This window comes from Pinus tabuliformis, chromosome 1_1, assembly GCF_031772625.1.
Source record: "Pinus tabuliformis cultivar Carrire ecotype Pingquan chromosome 1_1, CPIR1, whole genome shotgun sequence".
Classification (NCBI taxonomy): Eukaryota; Viridiplantae; Streptophyta; class Pinopsida; order Pinales; family Pinaceae; genus Pinus; species Pinus tabuliformis.
The window spans coordinates 656,915,895-656,939,722 of record NC_142297.1 but is presented as its reverse complement, the minus strand read 5'-3'; positions in this window follow the sequence as shown (position 1 = coordinate 656,939,722).

The window sequence follows — 23,828 nt, the reverse complement described above, 5'->3', positions numbered from 1 at the left end:
CAAGACCTGACCATTATCTCCTCTGACTAGGATTAGATTTTCAATTACTATGTTATTAGCTAACATTTAGATATTTTTGTACCAACACTATAAAAGATTTTATTTGGACATTCAAGTTATTGATGCAATATGGTGTACGAAGTTTCAATTTTTCTTCATGTACACTTCTTTTTGGGTTGGCAATATGCTTCTCCTTAGCTATGATATTCGTGGGTTCTCTATTGTGCTCCCACAATGGCAATTATATGTGTCTATAATAGCACTTAGTTGTGTGGAGTTGTATTCTGGTGGGTACATTTGTGTTTGGTCATGGTGGGTTGTGTGTTGCTTCGAGGTGCATGACCAACCTATGCGTAGCAATCAAAGAAAAGGTTACTGGAAGATTTCTCTCTTGGCATATTTGTTTGTGTTTATCACTATTTTGGCATGCAGTGCACGATCCTTGGAAGTTGACAACACTACACCTCTTGGTTGGGTTATGAATGTTCTCATTGTTTCAACTATTATTCTTAGTATGTTTTCAAGTGTTGTATTCGTGCAGTATAATTATTTGTTCTCGGCATGCTTGTTGTTCTAATGGAACCCCAATAAATGTTTTAACTAGGGAATGTCTATCAATTATGGCAGTCAATATATCTTAATTGAGTTACTATTAGATATTATTTTGGGGATGACTCTTTCACTCCCCTAATTTTGTGAGTCATATTGTATGGAATGGTGGACGATCATGTAATACCCTTTTTGTATTAATAGAAATTCAATAGGAATTTGAGCCATAATGTTAACATTACAATGATCTGTTTAATATTAATATATTTTTAAATACACATCAACATTAGTTAACTTTATATTGAAATAATTTATTCGTTACCTAAATGAAATTTTATTATTAATAATAACATTGTTTAAATGCCACATATTAATTTTATATTAAAAATTAAATGAACTACACATCTTCCTAAAGAAATTGAATAATTTTACATTCACTTATTTGTTTCTTTTAAGTATTTTATTGTGTCTAACATTATTTATTTAGTTTTTGATATCTTCCTCACATATTAAAAGGTGATATATATATATATATATATATATATATATATATATATATATATATATATATATAAAATTGCATGTATTTAAATGATATAAAAATTTTGTTTCTTCACATGAATATTAAAATATTTTATAACTTTTTTGGTTTAACTAATTGAGGTTTTGAACTTTCAATCTCATAGTTTGCTAATACTTTATAACATGACCATTGCCAATTTAGCTTCATGACCATTGCCAATTTAGTTTCCCTTAAAGTATTTTATTTATGATTGAGAATAAGAATGAAATATTATAATATCAACAGTGAATCTACCATTATAATGCTAGCGGCATTATTGAAGTTGTATAAAATGTTTCTTTAAATTTAAAGAAATATATATATTATTTTTTCAGGGACAAATGTTAAGATTAAGCACTAGAGAAATAACACATCATCTTGCTATAAAATGAGTCTCTAAACTCAATAAGTCAAAAATAATTTACACATCATCCTACTATAAAATGAGCCTCTAACTTAAAAAGTAAAGATTAAACATGGTAACCATAATTCCAATACCATAATTTATCGATTTCAAATACCCAAAATATTTATTTTTATAACATTTCAAATACCCAGAATATTTATTTTTATAACATTTTTTTATCTAATTTTTTCACTATAAAAATATCAAAAAATAAAAATATTATTTAAAAATTAAATCCTGTTGACACCTAATCCGAAACGGATGAGGTGAAGCCGGACAGTCATCTAGAAGATGAACTGATCCGTTTCTTGTGTATATAAATAATAGTTATCTAATGTGAAATAATCAGTTTTGTCTTGCATTCATCAATAGCTGGAGTTACCCTGGCCTGACATGGTATCAGAGCACAGGTCCCAAATTGGTTGTAACTCCTGGTCTGTTCTGACCTGACACTGCCCTCTCATGAGACTGCGCCCTCTGTTCTGACATGGAGACTGCGCCCTCTGTCCGTGGAAATTTTAAAATTTTAAAACAGCAATAGCAATAGGCATATTTACTTAACAAAATATTAAAATTATGAAAAACCAATAGGCATAATTATTAAAAGAAACACCCACCAGAATGGCGGGTTGTCACAACAAAATGCTATGGAGCTTGCTTTACTTTTTTCATGTTGAATTCATAAGCATTATTTGTATCTTATTTAAAATTAGCACAAGATGCAAATCATTATTTATGTGCAAACTGCAAATCCTTGCATCTAGATGACAATTTCCATTTTATATATAGGTTTGCAATTTTCATGAAAACATAATTTCCACTTATGGTAGACACTAAACTAGATCAACACTTGTTTAATTAATTTTATATTAAAGTCTATATAAAACTTATTAAATATCATATAAACTTATAGTTTTATATTGATTCTACAATTAAAGCAACTATTTTAGGTAAACATATTTATTTCAATTCTACTTAAAATTTAAAATTTAAATTTCCTAATTGATAATATTAAAAATGTTTCAGTATTTTATTTATTTAACATAACAATTAAAATATAATTTTTTTAATTTTTATAAAATTTAATAATTAAATTATTATATGAAAATATTTTTTATTTCATAAATTAAGAAGTTTTATATGTTAATTTAATATTTAATAGTAATATTTTTTAAACCTTAATTGTATTTTATGGTAATAGAAAATATACAAGAGTAGATGTTTGCTCCTTATTAGGATTTGAAAAGTATGTGGCAATTATAGTATTTTTATGTAATTTAAACATAAAGACATGTTAGTAAATTGATAATCAATAAAACATGAAATGTGATTTGATAGCAAAAGTTTAGTAACATGATAGACTTTGCTAGCTTGCTATATGAGAAACCAAGTTGGTCTTACTAGTACCAAAAAGTAACAACTCAGAAATAACCCACAACTAAAAGATTGAAGGCACTATAGAGAAAAATTGAAACCCTAAGAACTATACAAAGTAAAAAAGACCATGAACTAGGTGGAGGGAGCAATGGAAACCTCTATGGGGTTTCCTTTGGAGGTCTCGGAATAGCATAAACCATAACTTTGCATTGCTTCTTAGCAAGTTGGGCGCGTATAATGATGAGTAGGGATGATTTCTTTTCTAGGCAACTGAGTTATTAGTATAGGTTAGGGCACTATGCTTCATTGGCCTAGAAGGATAATGTCATGAAATTTTTCATGTGTCAATAAAGCATGAGTCTTCTTATACTTTGTGTCTTTGGTCCTGCTTGTGCTCAAATTTTTAACTGGGTACCAAACCATTTATGTTATCTCCTCGTCAGAAAAATATGCCCTTTCCTCCTTTACTTATTTCTTCAATATATTTAGATGTTTCTTGATATTAGACAAGAAGGAGCAGTCGAATATACACATGACATCCATGGATCTTGAAAACCACTAGTAACTTGACCGTGTCAAGGTTACCCTAACCACCCTAACAATCCCCCCCCACCCCTTAAAATTGAATATGGGAGATTAGCCTAGCCTCAATCATTAATCAACCATCTCACTTGACATATCACATTCATCCCATCCTTCCTTTTGTCAATGCACGGCCTTCCAACCCACTATTTTATGCTTTGTGGATCTCGATTTTCCCCTTTTCAAATTATTCTTCGAGTTTCAACTTAGAGTTAAGATCAACTATCTAGACACATACTTTATGAGGCCATCATCACTCTAATACTATTTTTTAGGATCACAGGACTAGGACCAATTTATATGGAGTCTTATTTCCTTTAAATGTGTTATATTCCACATGAATACCATGGGAAAAATGAACTAAAGTCTTTCGATAATAAAGGAGCCATGCTCAATCTTGGTGCTCTCTAAACAACCGAGGGTGGAGCTATCACCTAATTCCTTAAACTTTCTAAGATTGCAAATGAAGGATTACGGGATTGTAATTAATAGGCACGTACCATTTAGTCCCTACCAAAAATTTATAAGTGAGGAGCATAGGCTTGAAAGGAAAAGTACTCCCCTCATTCACATACTCAACATTGGCTCAGCATTGGGATTTGAACTACTCAATAGAGTAATATTCTTGTAATGTGGGATAATTAAACATCACCTAGGATAGGATTGTTGTGCTAAATGGAGAAGAACAAGTTAGACTAACCAAAATTTAGTAAGAGCCTAAGTTAATCCCTAGCTGATACTTTGGAATTTTTTTCTTCGTCTGTACCTTCGCATTTCCACAGTGGACAGACTTGACACATCTCTAAAACTTCGGATGGGCACAAGAAAGAAAAATGTGGATTATGCACAAAAACCTTCTTGGTATATTCTTTGAGTTTCTCAGTGATCTAGGTAGCAAGAAGATCGATTATTGTAGTGATCATAATGCGGATTATTTTGGGGTATTATTACAGTGATATTCTCCTCACTATCTCATGCTTATACTCACCAAAATGTGGATGAAAAATGGTGCTCAATGATGTTCGATGATAGCGGATGTTGTAGTGATATGATAAGTGATATAAGGTACTACATGATGTTGTTAAATGTTACATGATGAAGGAATGATGAGGCCATAGTTCAAGGATATATCGCAATGTAGGAATATTGTAGTTGTCATGTTTTGGTGCCATGAAGTAATCAAACAATCAAGAGAAGAAGGACAACTATGTGTTGGTCTAGGAAGGTAAGTATTGGTCAAGGGTTTTGGTTTCGGTATTAGTCAATTGGAATCTCTATAAGAAGAATTTGTGTGGGTTTTCCTCTCAAATAGTGAAAGGTTTTGGCCCTGGAAGAATGCAAACATATTGTGCTCTTGTGTTTTTGTTTTTGGTATCTATTTGAGAATTAATGAAGACACACTATAATAATATGAAAAGGAAGATTGTGTTAACATGAATAAGTTGAAACACCTCACAAATAGTTATCATGCAAAGAAGAATCTCATTAATTCAATTTTTCCTAGATTCCATGTTGAAGAATCTAGGGCAAATGTAGTTAATGTGATTCTTCTTAGCATTGAATCTTAATTATACTTATTTTGTCTTGATTGAGGGCCAAACTTGCCTTCCTTTTCTACACATGGTTGAGTTATTTTAACCTTCAATATTTTTTCCATCAACTTGTCCTTCTCTATTTGGCATAGAGACCACATGTTGTTGAATGAGATAACCTTCTTGTTCATGAAAATTTTTTACCTTGATTTTTAGTGTATTATGGTTATCTTCCTTTCTAGGTCTTCTAGATGGAAGATATCCTACATCCTTTGATGCACTTTGCTTTCATGTAGATCAGGTTTCATGCGACCTTCTTCATTGCACCTTAAGAGAATGTGTTTATCATGTACATCACTTTGATGTCTCCAATTTTTACTATGTGATGGAATCTTTCATAAATATCCATTTTTATAAATTCAGAGGAGACCATTTGATGACTTTAGCTACTTAGAGGACTACGTCTATTCTCCTTCTTCATGCAAGGAATCTTGATAGCCCTTAAAATTCATACACGTCCTTACAATCATGAATTTCTTTAACAAAACTTGAATACAGAATAAAAGGATACTTACTTGTCATGTGAAGATGAAATCTTCACCTTGATGCTTTCTTGAATGATCTCCTTCAATGAGAATTAGGTAGGGTAACGTTTAATTCAAATTCTCTTTCATCAATTACTTCTTGTGTACTTCTTAACATTATCTTTGTTCCTTATTATTTTTCATGTTGTATACATCAAAATACCAATCAAACTAATAAGACAATGAAAAAATAGTTAGGCTCCAAGCTAGGGCTAAAAACCCCTCCTCTTGAGGGGAAAAACTATAAATCTCTTCTTATAGATTCTTCGCAAATGAGTACACTGACCTTCATAGTTACATTTGACCCATAAAGCCTCTCCTAGATCAAGACATAGTCATCCTTCATTCATTCTTCTATCATCACTGTGCAACACCATGTATCACTAACCTCATCATTTAAAGCAGGCACTGAATATCATCACTGAGTAGACTAAGCATGACCGTCATCATCGAACTACTATGGAGGACTTATGAATTGTCACACTGTGGCACATACCCAGAACTATGTTTCTACATTATGATCTGAAATCTTAATGTGATATGAAAAAATTTCTCTCTGCATTATGATCTGAAACCTTAGTGTGATATGAAACTGTGTCTCTCTACGTTATGATCTGAGCTTCTTGTATTAAATATACATTCTAAAACTTGAGCTCCTGTATTAGAGATATAGTCCAAAAAACTAATGGTCAAGCTCCTGTAGTTGACCTGAAAATCTCATAAGATATGTGTGCTTTGTATTCTCTAGATAGCGAGGGTATATGCCTATATATAGTAGTTATCCATCTATATTTGAGTCGAAATATACAAATGAACGGTTGTGTCTATTTATTTGAGCTGACATGAACCGCCATATATATATATATATATATATATTCATTGGAGCCAACATGAAACTTCTTTCTGCATACGTTGAGGCTGACTTATGGATGACTATGCTTGTCTTCTAGGAGATATTTTACATTGAATTCTTTTACAACTATAACAACACTTCATATACATGACTCTAAATTATATTTATGACAAGATAAAAAACCCCTAAAGACACCAAGAAGAAGTATTTTACCTGTAATAAAAACTTCTTGCTCATGAAACCCATGATGCAAGTTTTACAAAATACATTTTATTATATTTTTCTTCATAAATTCAAGTATAGTTAAGATTCAATGCTATAGAAAGATTTTGGAAGCTCATATCACTGGATAATGGAGGAAGCTAAATAAAAGGGCCAAGGAAAGAGGGAGTAACAAAACTCTCTTATGATTAATATAGTATCCCTCACAAAAAGGTCCTGTCATAAGCTCCTAGATCTTTTGATTATGATAATAAGATGCATCATGGAATCATATAAGCATTAGAAGCAACAGCCCGTGACATCACCATGGGAATCATGAAGGACAAAATGGAAAAAACCCATGGCAGTCAAACATGAAGGATATAACTCTTTGGAATCTCATTGAAAATTGAAGGAAAGACATATGTCATCCAAGACAAGGCTCATCATACATCACGGAAAAAAGGAAACATCTCCTAGATGGGGATATGCAATATCCTCAAAGTTCTCTGATGGAATCCTCTTTGAGAGGGTTCACTAATATAGAAGGGAAGCAAGTGTTTCATCGGGAACTCCAACTTATGGAATTCATGGGATGATGGTGTGATGACATGAAATAGATCAAGGGATTGAAGACCTTCTGAAACACAGAAGTTGCTGGAAGAAGCCTAGATGACCTAAAGGTAAAATGAGGTATGTATGCTTGTATTTAGTATTATAATGTCATTTCATATGGTTTCAGGTAACATGGATCATTACTTCTATCTTGAGAAACATGATCAAGAGAAAAATGATCTTCTCCTCTGAAATAATGCAAGAAAGCATAAGTCACACTACATGAAATCAACATAATATGTCCTCATATGAAGTATGAGGTAGTTGACTAAGAAACTGTATTTGAAATCTCCTGGAAATGGAATGTGTGAGGAAAGAAGAGATTGTAAGTTACGCAACCATGATGAAGGTGATCAACATCCAAAAGGCCAAGAAGATTTAATTAGGAAATCTCCTAGAAAGATATGAAGGCTCTGATGAATGTCCCTTGAAAAAGGTCTTTGGGAGATTTGTCACATGTATGCAAGATGTTGATACCTACAGGAAGATGTCGTCACGAAGAGCCATATCGAAAGGTAAAATTTAATTTAGTATTATGTTTTGATTTCTTGAATAATATCTGGATGGGTTCATGCAGAGCTACTGGCATAAGATTTGTAAGTACAAGTACAACTAACATTCATGTGGTGGATAGAAATTCCTGAAAGAAACATGATGAGGAAGAAGTATCCATATGAATAAGGCTCCATTTATGTACCAAGAAGGCCACTTTCCACGAATAAAGGAATGACATGACGACATAATAAGGAAAGTGATCGATATTTGTTGCCCTACAACGAAGAAGATTAACTAAATTTCATGACATCAAGGAGAGAAGTTGATCAAGGAACTAAAGGACCTAAAAAGAAAAAGTTGTTGATATATAGAAGAGTCCCTAGCTAAGAGGGAGCTCTGATAGGTCCCTAACCAAGAGGGAGTTTGAATTAAGATCACCCCTCATTAAAAAGGAGTGACAATTGTGTTTTTCCATGTCATGTGTCATGCACTACACCAGGACTAACAACCATGAGTCTAGATGAAGGCCACGAATGGAAATGTAAACACATGATAGACACAACATTATTAAATTCACTTGGGAAGAAAAAATGGAAGGATTGGGTAATAATCTTGTTAAGTTATGGTATGTTCTATGCTTATAACAGTTTACTTCTTTTTCTTATTATATTCCACCGATTAGCAATCACATGTACATAAAGTAAAGTGCAGATAGAACATTAAACGATCGACAGAAAACAAGCCAAGATAAGAGACACAAGATGTGGCGGCTAGCCAGGGATAAACCCCACAATGTGTGGGGAAACCTTTTGATCAAATATTCTTTTATCTTCAATAATTTAGCAGAGAGAAATAGTACAATAAATCTGATTCATATCAGCAGCAGCAAACCCTAGATCAGCAACATCAGCATTAGCGGCTTCATTATCAAACTAGGGCAGACCATATCTCACAAACCGACCGTCGGATTGACTTCATTCCACCACCAAAAGTTTCAGCTTCCAGAGGAGGTTCAGATGAACCTACAGTGAAGTTCAGATGAGGAGATCTTCTAGGCCACATAAGTCAATCTTTACTTCTGCAGTTGTAGCTTCAGTTTCAGTAGTTTCCGGCTTCAAACTAGGGCAGTCGATATCTTGCAAACCGTTCATTGGATTGACTTCATTCCACCACCAAAAGTTGCGGCTTTCAAGGGAGGTTCAGATGAACCTATAACGCAATTCCAAAGAGGAGATCTTATAGGCCACACAAGTCAATCTTCAAGAGTAGAGCAGAACAAAGCAAACAGTATAGATCAGTCCAGGGAAGAACAAGACAAATAAGAACAGGCAGAATAGAGCAGAGCAGGGCAAGGGTCAGGCTGTACAGGGCAGTGCATTTGATGGATGAATAGTAACGACTGATAGATAGATTGCAGATGAAATTCTCCATGGTTGAGAGGGAGTGTTAAAATTGGCAACCAGGGCAAAACTTCATGTGGGTCATCTTATTCATGGCTGATAATATTTTTATTAGATTCCTCTCGTCGAGAGGTGTAGGATTGATATAAAGATCATCCAATTCCGATAAGTATTCATGGAGATATGAATTTATTTTGATTATGGAATTATTATCAAGCCGACCTACAACTCATGTAGGCTCAGAAGCCCAACAGTCGCATCTATTCACCCACCAGCGTTGTGTATAAATATAAGAGGACTTTTCCTCATTTGGACTCACTCATCTCATCACATCGCTCTCTCTCTCTACTACGCAGAAATGAGTCTCTTCTCTACTACGCTGAAATGGGTCTCTCTCTCACACATGTGAAGCCGGAAGCTATAGAATTTGAAGATGCAACTATAGAAGTAAAGAACTGTCACGCCCCCAGGTCTACGGTAGTCTTCCAACCATGCCCGACGAGGTGCGGCACCACCGAATGCTTTCTTTTTAACAATACTCACATTTATGGACTACGCCTACTTCAACATAACTTAGTTAACTTGTGTTCTTATAACCGAATAAATGTTATCTTTTATACTTCATCAAAGAACATTCTCATTCATCAATCATCAACAATAAACCGAGAACAATACACAATATGAAGGGAGGGGCAACTCCCCGAACAGTCTGCCCAACAATAATATTATGTCAAGAATATCAGATTTTACAACAAGTGTGTCTTGGCTGAACCAAGTCTCACACTTAACCAATTTTTACAAAAGACAGGCCACCTGCCTTTTACAACGTTTCATGCACCCTTGCATAAGAAGGAGTGCTCACCCGAGCCACACAACCTCCTTACCAAATCCTGCATAAAACCGTATACCAGAACCTCCTCAAACCGTGACACACTTGCCACCCCTTCACATAAGATAACTTACAAAATCCTTAAGTCTTATGCGCATGAGATATGCGCATATCCTTACAAGACTATGCACCTTTTACCCTTCCCTTATGCGAGAGTATATGAGCGAAGATTCTTCATTCGAATGAGGAGCACCCTCCTCATATATATATGCACATCATGCGTACTCTTCTTTTAAGGCCGACTTATGTCATAAAGCTCATAAAGCCCTTTTCACATAATAATATTATATTATTATTATGTCCACTCCATTATCTTTCGTATTACATAGGTTTTTTGTCTTATGTGCACATATCCCCTTTACATGTGGCTTGGTTATATTATATTTTATTATTCCACATATAAACTTCATATGTTTTATAATTCCATACGTATATATAACCTCCATGTTATATAATATGTGCGTACATAATACTTAGTCGCATTATGAAAGAGGTTTCAACACTTAACCATTTTAAGTGTTTTTTCCCTTTCGTCGCATTTCGTCACATTTAACGCGTATGATCGTCGCACCAACGTCGCAGCTCGTCGCACTCCCGTTTGCCCGCGCGCCCGTGTGCCCGCCCGCGCCCTCGTGCACGATCGCCCACCCGGTGCCCGTCGCACTGCAACTCGGAGGCCTTACATTCTCCTCCACCTGAAATCGTTGTCGTCCTCGACAACATACCATCTCGGTAGCTCTCCACCAAGATCATCATCACATTCAGGATGCCGACCTTTCTACATAAGGCAAACATCCTTGCAACATATGTAGAGACTCTTTCTCCACTATGTCTCGGCCTAGTGACCACTGCCACCAAGCTCACCATCCATGCCAAAGCATAATCATTGTAACTCCATCACTCCAAAGTGCCTCATCGATCCTCCACATCAAGTCACTCCTCCAAGCCATGCTCATACAGGTACTTTGAAAGTATGCATTCCATACTGCATCAAAGTCATCTGACTTCAGTTCCTCAATGCATCAGATCTTCTAAGTCCACCGTCCATGAAGTCCCTAAAAGTCACAACAATCTCATGTCATCATGAGCTCCATAAGCCATCCCCCAACCACACCTCAGCAAGCATACAATATGCCTCAGCTCCCCACAACAAGCATACAATATGCCTCAGCTCCTCATGTAGTAGGAATGCTCCATAGCTGCTCACAACTCCATCCAAGTAATCAACTCTCGATGTGCCCCATTCAGGTTCATGAAGCCCTCTTCATCATCTGCAATGTGCCATCCTTAAGTCTCCATGTCTTTCAAGTCTCCAACCTAATGTCCATGACTATATTGTCCAGGTAGTCCAACCAAGTAGACCTACCACAACAATCGGTCATCCTCACTCAAGCTGCTATCTTCGGTTTAGTGAACTCGGTCACCCAACCATCTCATCATCATGTCATGAGTCCCTTCACCATAGCTCCTCCACCAAAGTGTCCACCAAGACTTTCTCTTGGTCTCGGCCATGAGAAGTCCACTCAAAACATCACAAGTGTGTGCCCTCCTCAACCTGTCCATGAGTCATGCCGGGCACTTAGCCAATTCTCCATGTGGCTAAAGCATGACTCATCCTTCACAACGATCATCAAGTTCCACCCTTGTCCCGGGTCCTTGCACCTTTCATCATAAGGTCACAAGTAACCCCAACAAGCTTCCCAACAACTGACAATCCTTGCTCTTCCATACAAGGTTCCATCATAGTCATCCATGGTAAGATGTCCTCTCGCCTTGGCAACCTGACTTTTCCCTTCACTGCACATGGTCCATCTACCAAATGCCCAAATGAAACACAAGTACCAATACTTACTTCATCATCATGAGGCTCCTCCATGTGAGTGACCTCATCCACACATGTTGACAAACTGCACGATCCTGGTTCAACTTGATCAGCCTCAAGTTCATCCTCCATCATGTCTTCATTATCATGAAGTCCCATGTGAGTGTCCTCATCACTCCATGCTGACAAACTGCATGATCCTGGTTCAACTTGATCATCTTCAAGTTCATCCTCTATCGTAGTCATGTCTGCAACATCTTCCTCTATCACGGCTTCCTCTTCCTTGTTGGCACAATCTGCAACTTCACCTTGCTCCATTGTCCAACCGGGTTGAAGAAGTTCATTTTTAACACCTTCTTCCAAGGCTTCAAGCTCTTCATGGATTCGGGGCCTCTCTTCCTTTAGCTTCTTTTCCTTGCCCAAGAAAAGAAAGAGTCTCCTTTCACGTTCATCCAAACTTGCCATGCCTTGTTGTCAACTGTCACGAGCAACCTTTGCTCACCAGCTCCAACCGAGCTCTGATACCAACTGTCACGCCCCCAGGTCTACGGTAGTCTTCCAACCGTGCCCGGCGAGGTGCGGCACCACCGAACGCTTTCTTTTTAACAATACTCACGTTTATGGACTACGCCTACTTCAACATAACTTAGTTAACTTGTGTTCTTATAACCGAATAAATGTTATCTTTTATACTTCATCAAAGAACATTCTCATTCATCAATCGTCAACAATAAACCGAGAACAATACACAATATGAAGGGAGGGGCAACTCCCCGAACAGTTTGCCCAACAATAATATTATGTCAAGAATGTCAGATTTTACAACAAGTGTGTCTTTGCTGAACCAAGTCTCACACTTAACCAATTTTTACAAAAGACAGGCCACCTGCCTTTTACAATGTTTCATGCACCCTTGCATAAGAAGGAGTTCTCACCCGAGCCATACAACCTCCTTACCAAATCCTACATAAAACCGTATACCAAAACCTCCTCAAACCGTGACACACTTTCCACCCCTTCACATAAGATAACTTACAAAATCCTTAAGTCTTATGCGCATGAGATATGTGCATATCCTTACAAGACTATGCACCTTTTACCCTTCCCTTATGCGAGAGTATATGAGCGAAGATTCTTCATTCGAATGAGGAGCACCCTCCTCATATACATATGCACATCATGCGTACTCTTCTTTTAAGGCTGACTTATGTCATAAAGCTCATAAAGCCCTTTTCACATAATAATATTATATTATTATTATGTCCACTCCATTATCTTTCGTATTACATAGGTTTTTTGTCTTATGTGCACATATCCCCTTTACATGTGGCTTGGTTATATTATATTTTATTATTCCACATATAAACTTCATATGTTTTATAATTCCATACGTATATATAACCTCCATGTTATATAATATGTGCGTACATAATACTTAGTCGCATTATGAAAGAGGTTTCAACACTTAACCATTTTAAGTGTTTTTTCCCTTTCGTCACATTTAACGCGTATGATCATCGCAACAACGTCGCAGCTCGTCGCACTCCCGTTTGCCCGCGCGCCCGTGTGCTCGCCTGCGCCCTCGTGCACGATCACCTGCCCGGTGCCCGTCGCACCGCAACTCGGAGGCCTTACATTCTAGGCCACGCAAGTCAATCTTTACTTCTGCAGTTGTAGCTTCAGTTTCAGCAGTTTCTGGCTTCAAACTAGGGCAGTCGATATCTTGCAAACCGTTCATTGGATTGACTTCATTCGACCACCAAAAGTTGCAGCTTTCAGAGGAGGTTCAGATGAACCTATAGCGCAATTCCAAAGAGGAGATCTTCTAGGCCACGCAAGTCAATCTTTACTTCTGCAGTTGTAGCTTCAGTTTCAGCAGTTTCCGGCTTCAAACTAGGGCAGTCGATTTCTTGCAAACCGTTCATTGGATTGACTTCATTCGACCACCAAAAGTTGCGGCTTTCAGAGGAGGTTCAGATGAACCTATAGCACAATTCAAAAGAGGAGATCTTCTAGGCCACGCAAGTAAATCTTTACATCTGCAGTTGTAGCTTCAGTTTCAGCAGTTTCCGGCTTCAAACTAGGGCAGTCGATATCTTGCAAACCGTTCATTCGATTGACTTCATTCCACCACCAAAAGTTGCGGATTTCAGAGGAGGTTCAGATGAACCTATAGCGCAATTCCAAATAGGAGATCTTATGGGCCACGCAATTCAATATTTACTTCTGCAGTTGCAACTTTAAATTCTATAGCTTCCGGCTTCACATGTGTGAGAGAGAGACCCATTTCAACGCAGTAGAGAAGAGACTCATTTCTGCGTAGTAGAGAGAGAGAGATATGTGATGAGATGAGTGAGTCCAAATGAGGAAAAGTCCTCTTATATTTATACACAACGCTGGTGGGTGAATAGATGCGACTGTTGGGCTTCTGAGCCTACATGAGCTGTAGGTCGGCTTGATAATAATTCCATAATCAAAATAAATTCATATCCCCATGAATACTTATCGAAATTGGATGATATTTATATCAATCCTACACCTCTCGATGAGAGGAATCTAATAAAAATATTATCAGCCATGAATAAGATGACCCACATGAAGTTTTGCCCTGGTTGCCAATTTTAACACTCCCTCTCAACTATGGAGAACTTCATCTACAATCTGTCTATCGGTAGTTACTATTCATCCATCAAATGCACTGCCCTGTATAGCCTGACCCTTGCCCTGCTCTGCTCTATTCTGCCTGTTCTGATTTGTCTTGTTCTGCCCTAGACTGATCTATACTGTTTGCTTTGTTCTGCTATGCTCTTGCATTGTTCTGTTCTGCGTTGCTTTTGTCCGAATTATGAAGAAGAAGAAATGATCGAGGATGTATCATACTGACTCAAAGTTAGTCTCGGAGTATGTACCACTGGTCCCAGACCAGTCTCAACCAACCCGAACTCAGCGTCATAGTGAGTACAACTCCACTGGTCCTAGATCAGTATCATCCTCCACTGACTCAAAGTGAGTCTCAGAGTGTGTACCACTAGTCCCAGACCAGTCTCAGCTAACCGAAAGTTAGCTTCATAGTAAGTACCACTCCTACCACTGGTCCCAGACCAGTATCGCAGTCTCAGAGAGTGTACCACTAGTCCCAGACCAGTCTCAACCGACCCAAAGTCAGCGTCATAGTATGTACCACTCTCACTGGTCCTAGACCAGTACTGCACTGACAAGAAGTCAATCTCGGAGTATGTACCACTGGTCCCAGACCAGTCTCAACCAACCCGAAGTCAGTGTCATAGTATGGTACAACTCCTACTACTGGTCCCATACCAGTATCACAGTCATAGAGAGTGTACCACTGGTCCCAGACCAGTCTCAACTAACCCGAAGTCAGCGTCATAGTGTGTACCACTCTCACTGGTTCTAGACCACTACTGCACTGACACGAAGTCAGTCTCGGAGTATGTACCACTGGTCCTAGACTAGTCTCAATTGACCTGAAGTCAGCGTCATAGTATGGTACAACTCCTACCACTAGTCCCAGACCAGTATCATTGATCCCAGATCAATTGATGTCATCCTAGCATAGGGAGTACGGTAGATACAACGATGCATCCATCGGTACTACTATGGTCCCTAAATTCATTTCCCTGCTCATTGATCAGATGAGAGGTACTTCCCATGAGTCCTAGACTGCATGGGTAGGATGCCTCGACAGGAGAACTAATCAATCCTATCCTCACAAGAGAACACATCAAGCCTGCTACAATCGCCATGGAGAACACATCAATCCAAGCTGCCATGGAGAACACATCAATCCAGGCCTCACAGGAGAAGTAATCATCCTGCTAGATAGGAGAGCGAATCATCCTGTTACACAAGAGAGAGAATCATCTTGTCCCACAAGACAGCGAATCATCTTGTTCCAGTGTGCACCACCAGGGGGGGTGAGTCACCCTGTGGTCATATGTTGCTCGAGTAGGAACGGCAAGCCCTCAGAGCTCCTACAGCTCAATGTATGAAACATGCAGGACCCTTGTACAAGGGTTTCTTGCCGACTCCAAGTTGTTTGGGAAAATCACAGATTAGATCTTTCCTCGGGGCTTTGACAAGGTGTATCAACCTGTACATCATCTTAATGTGATGGAGCTTCCTCGCTCATCGACTTACCATATCCCAGATGATGTCTATCTATTGGAGCAATTGACAAATACGGGATTCCTCAATAATCGAATCCCACCTCTGGTTGTTACAGAGAATCACAGTGGTATCCAATGTAAATCCAAATAGCTCATTGAAGAAATTTCGCAACCAGACTGCCTCACACGAGGTTATGCTAGCAACAATATATCTTTCTTCGGCGGTGCTCAAAGCCACCGACTTATGCTTCCTACTCATCCAGGATATCGAAGCAGATCCTAAGGTGAAACAGTACCCGGAAGTGCTCTTACGGTCCACCACACTACCTGCCCAATCAACATCAGTATATCCAAGTAGTCTCACATCTCCGGCAGTGTATCTTAATCCACGAGAGATTGTGTCCTGAAGACATCTCAAAAGATTCCTGGCATCAATCCAGTGAGGCTCAACCAAATATGAGCTCACAATGCTAACTGTAAAACATATGTTCGGATAGAGGTTCACCAAGAACATCAATGCGAATGAGTTTTTGAAACTCAAAGGCATTTCCCAAGTTTGGTTCGACATCACTACCATATAACTTCTAAAAGCTAAGATCCTCGAGGTAGTCATAGGCTTGCAGTCCATCATACCGAATCTTTCCAATATATTTACCACATATTTTCCTTGAGATAGGAAAATTTCCCTTGGCTTCTGCCACACTTCAAGTCCTTGGTCCTTCATTTCAAATTTAGAAGCCATATCCCTCTTACATTTGTGAATGAGAGGGTTTGCACCTATTAGAAAGAGGTCATACACATACAACACCAGTATGAGAGGCTTGTCATCTTCAACCTTAAAGTAAAGGTTAGGATCAGCTTCACTCCTAGTGAATCCCAGCTTCATCAAGTAGCTATCTATCCTCTCATACCATGATCGGGGTGCTTGCTTCAGCCCATAGAGAGCCTTATTCAACCTGCATACATGAGATTTTTAATCATAAATCTCAAATCCTTTAGGTTGCTCCACATAGACGTCTTCTTTGATAGAACCATGCAAGAACACGATCTTAACATCCATCTGATGTAGGTTCCATCCTTGTGAAGCCAAAAGGGCTATGATCAAGCGGATGGTTGTATATCTGGAAATAGGTGCAAATATCATAGTCTATACCTCCCTTCTAGGATAAACCATGAGCAACAAAATGAACCTTATACTTTTCCATACTTCCATTTGTTGCATGCTTTATCTTGTAAAGCCATTTTGAAGTAACAATTGTCTTGTCCAGGGTCTGGGAACTACTTCCCAGACGTCATTCTCCATAATAGACTCATATTCTATGGTCATAGCATCCTTCCATAGTTAATGCTTGATGAAATCTAAGAATGATGAAGGTTCATTTTGTATGATCGTGCTCATGATGGTCAGGTATCCCTGATACCTGTTGAGTTTCTTACTTTGATGGAAGGTTCCTTAGGGTGCAACATGTCCTTCAGCATCATCAAGTATTCCCCTAAGCCATGAAGGCCTCTTCCTAGAAGAGGAAGGCTCATGTGGATGAGGATCAATCAGATCCATGGGTTCTTCTACATCAGGCATTGATTCATCATCCTTTTCTTTCGGTTCCCCAGTGTCGGCTTCTTGAGAGCTACTCAAAGTCAGCAGATTGTCCACCTTGCTGAGAGCCATATTTTTGTCAAGGGTGACATCATGACTAATCAAGACTTCCCTTTGACCGGTGGTGAACATTTCTTCAGGAGTTTAAGAACCCAATGCTTGATGAGGGCATCGATTTTGTACATATACGGTGGTGATTGTAGTTTCAACCCATAGAAACTTTGGAAGTCTTTGATCATGTAGCATGGACCAGACATCTTCCATCATCGTGTGGTTCTTCCTTCCCACCACACCATTCTGCTCAAGAGTATGTGGTGTAGTAGTCTTCCTCTTAATGCCAACCTCAGGTATGCCTGAGTAAACCAATTGTAATATATCGGAGGTCTTGCTTTGGCTTGAGGGGAATGGTCCCCTTTTGAGTTTTCCTTTGGCACATCCCAGACATACACCTTCTTTATCTACTTGGAATTCGGGCATCCCTGTTACCATCTGTCTTACATCGGGTAGAGCTTTGTAATGAGAGTGGGCAAACCTCCGATGCCAAAGTTCAGACTAAAGAGTTGTGTCACAAGACATGACACCTAGCGGACTTCCATCGACCTGATATAATGAATCAACACTAAACCCAAGAGTAAAGGCATCTTTAACATCATTTTTCCATATACGTACCTTGCCATTGCTGAAGGTTACCTTGTAGCCTCTGTCTTCCATCGCCAAGATGGACACTAGGTTCCTTTTGAGGTCAGGTGCATTTAATACATCCTAGAATTTCTAGCCTTCTTGAATGTTTGTCCTCTTCCTTGATTCCGAGCTCTCTTCTTACCTTTGATGTTGAATTTGTCATTCCTTTGATTGCCATCATAGGGATTTCGAGTTGCACCACTGCATACTGTACCATGCTTCTCTAATCATGATTATCATCATGCTTCCCATGTCCATGATTTTATCCATCATAATGTTTCTCAAACTAGTGTGCATCATCATCATGCTATCCTATATGTCCATGATCTCATGTTGCCCTTTATGTCCATGATCTCATGATCCCATACATAGTGACTTGCTTTATCGCAAATGTAACATCGTCATTTTCTTCTAGCCTTAGGTCTACCCTTTCCTTTTGGTTTAGTCCTGGAATTATTTCTTTTCTTTGCATGAGAAGAAAAGGGAGCAGGAGGACCTTTAAGCATGGGCATTTCTTGCACTTCTTCCCTTGTTTCTTCTTGAATTCATCTAGCCATTAATTCCTCGTAACCAAGAATTACATTATAGTTCAAAAGAGTAGTCGAGAACACATACCATTCAAATGGAAATCCTCCAAGAGTTGTGAGTGCCATTTCTCTATCAGTAATAGTTTCCCCAATACATAGGAGAGCGTTCTTGATCTCGGTGATTCTTAAGAAGTATGCCTGCATACTTTCATCTTTACCCTTCTTGATTTCCCTCAGCTTATTTATAAGAAACAAAACTTGATTTTCATCATTAACTTTAAATAAACTCACTAGTCTATTGTAGATTTCCTTGGAGGTGTCCAGTTCAGAGATGTAGGCCACCAAGTGCTTGTTGATAGAGTCCCAAATGATCTTCTATTGTTTTTACTTCTCCATTTTTTCATTTGTTCTAGGCAGCAGCGGATGCATTTGATGGAGGCTCAACAATATTGCCTCTCACATGATCCAACACTCCTTGATTCTCAAGGGTTAGATCGATAGACATCTTCCATCCGTGATAGTCAGCTTTCTCACGGAGCTTGTCTTCAGCAAGAAAGAGTGTTGAGGACCCCATAGTTCTTTTAGGATAGCCTTGCCAATATTCTCTTCAATGATTTCTCTTGCTCTTGCTCGGGCTTTGTCTTCACCTCAGCTCTGATACCATGTTAAGTTATGGTATGTTCTATGCTTATAATAGTTTACTTCTTTTTCTTATTATATTCCATCGATTAGCAATCACATCTACATAAAGTAAAGTGCAGATAAAACATTAAATGATCGACATAAAACAAGCCAAGACAAGGGACACAAGATGTGGCGGCTAGCTAGGGACAAACCCCACAATGTGTGGGGAAACCCTTTGATCAAATATTATTTTATCTTCAATAATTCAATAGAGAGAAATAGTACAATAAATCTGATTCATATCAGGAGTTGCAAACCCTAGATCAGCAGCATCAGCATTAGCGGCTTCATTATCAAACTAGGGCAGACCATATCTCACAAACCGACCGTCGGATTGACTTCATTCCACCACCAAAAGTTTCAGCTTCCAGAGGAGGTTCAGATGAGCCTACAATGTAGTTCAAATGAGGAGATATTCTATGCCATGCAAGTCAATCTTTACTTCTGCAGTTGTAGCTTCAGTTTCAACAGTGTCCGCCTTCAAACTAGGGCAATCGATATCTTGCAAACCGTTCGTCGGATTGACTTCATTCCACCACCAAAATTTGCGGATTTTAAAGGAGGTTAAGATGAACCTACAGTGCCATTCCAAAGAGGAGATCTTCTTGGCCACGCAAGTCAATATTTACTTCTATAGTTGCAACTTCAAATTCTATAGCTTTCAGCTTCACATGTGTGAGAGAGACCCATTTCAGCGCAGTAGAGAAGAGAATCATTTATGCGTAGTAGAGAGAGAGAGAGATGTGATGAGATGAGTGATTCCAAATGAGGAAAAGTCCTATTATATTTATACACAACGTTGGTGGGTGAATAGATGCAACTGTTGGGCTTCTGGGCCTACATGAGTTGTAGGTCGGCTTGATAATAATTCCATAATCAAAATAAATTCATATCTCTAGGAATACTTATCGGAATTGGATGATCTTTATATCAATCCTACACCTCTCGACGGGGGAATCTAATAAAAATGTTATCAGCCATGAATAAGATGACCCACATGAAGTTTTGCCCTGGTTGCTAATTTTAACACATCTGACATCCAATACTCTTCGAGGATGTGTAGGGCACCCAAGATAAGAGTAGGCAAGACGATCGATATTCTTTGAGGGATGGGAACCCAATATAAGAATATACCTAGAAGGTCATACTCAGTGAACACCCAGGTGTGTATGTACCTTGAGAGACAATAATGAAGGTGTCTATAAATCATTGGTCTCGCGAACATTGTAGCTTATGGTATCGTGGAGAGATGGAGTTGTTAGTCAAGATCTTGCAATATGACAATGTTGATTGATATGATGTTATACCGATGGAATTAACAATCTGATTCTTCTTATGAGAAACTATTCAGATTGAGAATAACCAAGTACCAATATAAATACCTCCCTAGTTAAGAGGGATTGTTGAAGAAAAGTGTAACTACGTTTGGTACTTTTCAATGTAATTTTGATCTTTGTACTTGTGAAGAAAAATAAATATTATTTCTATATAATTATATGAATGAGTTTCTTGCTCATTCCATAGATCTAGGAAAGTCAAAGAGCCAAGATTATGTTAAAGATCTCTTTATTAGCATTTACGTAATGTACATGGCTCATCCTCATATCAAGAAGCCCTCCAAGACAAGCACCATTCTTCAACAAAGAAGACTACAAGAAAAACGATGAAGAGAACATAATGTCGGCATGCAAAAATGAATTAAACAACTAAAATATGATATTTCAGCTCATATAAATTACACAATAGTTCACTTGGTCTTGTCGGGTCAAATACAGGGTCAACCCACTACAAATAGGTGTGTAAAGTTCAAAATTATAGTCACAGAATTTCAAATATCTTTTCAACTTTGGAGGTGCAGGAACTCACATTTTTTTGAGATGATTGGGTGAAGAACCAAGACTATAATCCGCACTATAGGAGAAATTAGAATAGTATCTCAGACCTCTGAAATCTCAGACAAGGTATAGGGGAGCAGACATCTCGGATAAAGTGAAGTGGGACAATATTTTAGATAAAATAAGTCGCTCATAATATCAAATGAGGACATTAGTCATATGTTTCTCCGATGGACCTCATGATCTCTGTCTCAGTATACCTAACATAGTCATGTGTGATGTGGAGTATCCATATGATCTAATAGTTACATAGTTATAGCCTCGTGAGGAGGATCTCAATGTGGCATATATGCTAAACATAGTCATGACCTTGGCATAGTTGAAATCATGATGGAAAACTCAGTTCAGCTATCATATATATACCTTAAAATGAAGATCTCATCATTATAAAAAATACCTCGGTGAAGATGTAGCATTTATGCGACAGTGATGAATATCTCAATGAAGGTGCAGTTGTGGTGCAGGTTTAATGAAGGTATTTGTGGTGAAGAAGTGATGGCCTCAATGGTAGAGTAATGATGATGATCTATATAGTGAAAAAGAAGAGGATTGGTGTCTTGGTCTTGGAGTGGCATAATAAGTCAAGGGTCAAGGTCCTGGTGTTCGTTAATTAGAATCTCTATAAGAATAATTTTGTGTTGGTTTTCCTCTCCAAGAGGGAGAGGTTTTAGCCCTAGCAGAAAGCCAAACATCTTGTGTTCTTCTCACTTTTTTTGGTAGAAGTTTGATGAAGCAAACACACACACACACATACACTAATAATAAGAAGAATATCAAGCTAAGATAAATTGTAAAATCACTTGACAAATTTTTATCAAGTATAGAAGAATCACATTAATCCCACTTGCCCTAGATTCTTCAACATGTTTAGAATTAAGTAGGGTAACATTTAATTCAAATTCTATTTCATTTATTGCTACTTGTGTACTTAACATTATCTTTTTTCTTTATTATTGGTCATGTTTGATACATCAAAATAGCAATCAACCCAATAAGGCAGTGACACAATAGTTATGCTCCAAGCGAGAGCTAAAAACCCCTCCTCTTGAGGGGAAAGCCCGCAAATATCTTCTTATAGATTCTTCACAAATGATTACACTGACCTTGAAATTTACATTTGAACCATGGAGCCTCTCCTATATCAAGACACAACCATCCTTTACTGATTCTTCTATCATCATCGTACAACACCATGTATCACCTGCCTCATCATGTAAAGAAAGCACTGAATAGAAGCACCGAGTATGCTGAGCATGAATATCATCATCAAGCTACCATGGAGGACTTCCAAATTTTCAAATTTGGCACATACCCAGAACTGTATTTTTGTGTTATGATATGAGATTAATGTATTAAAGATAAAATTTGAAACCTAAGCTCTTGTGTTAGAGATAGACTTTAAAAAACTAATAATAGAACTCCTATAGTTGACCTAAAAATATGAGAGGATATGTGTGCTCTATATTATCTAAACAACGAGGGTATACACCTATATATAGTAGTTAGGCATTTATATTTGATCCAACATATACCAACGAAAAGTTCTGTCTATTTATTTGAGCCGACATGAACTGATATATAATGTATCCACTGGAGCTCACATGAATCTTCTTTCTGAATATGTTGAGACCGACATATGGATGATTGTGCTTGTCTTCTAGGAGATATTTTACATTGACTTATTTTACAAAAGTAACAACACTTCATATACATGACTCTAAATTATATTTATGACAAGATGAAAAACCCCTAAACACATCAAGAAGAAGTCTTTGACCTATAATAAAAACTTCTTGCTCATGAAACCCATGATGCAAGTTTTATAAAATACATTTTATTATCTTTTTCTTCTTCATAAATTCAATTATAGTTAAAATTCAATGCTATATAAATATTTTGGAAGCTCATATCATTGGATAATGGACGAAGCTGAAGAAAACGACAAAGGAAAGAGGGAGTAACAAATCTCTCCTATGAGTAAGATAGTATCCCTCACAAAAAGGTCCTATTATAAGCTCCTAGATCTTGTGATTATGATAATAAGATGAATCATGGCATCATGGAAGCATTATAAGCAAGAGCTAGTGATATCACCATGGGAATCATGAAGGAAAAAATGGAAAAAAACCCATGGCAGTCAAACATGAAGGATATAGCTCTTGGGAATCTCATTGAACATTGAATGAAAGACAGATATCATCCAAGAAAAGGCTCATCATACATCAAATAAAAAGGAAACATCTTCCAGATGGAGATATGAAAGATGTTCAAAGTTCTTTGATGGAATCCTCATCAGAGGGTTCAATAATCTAAGGAGGAAGCAAGTGTTTCATCAATAACTCCAACTTGTGGAATTCATGGGATGATGGTGTGATGATGTGAAGCAAATCAAAGGATTCAAGATCTTTTCAAACAAGGAAGTTGTTGGAAGAAGCCTAGATGACCTAAAG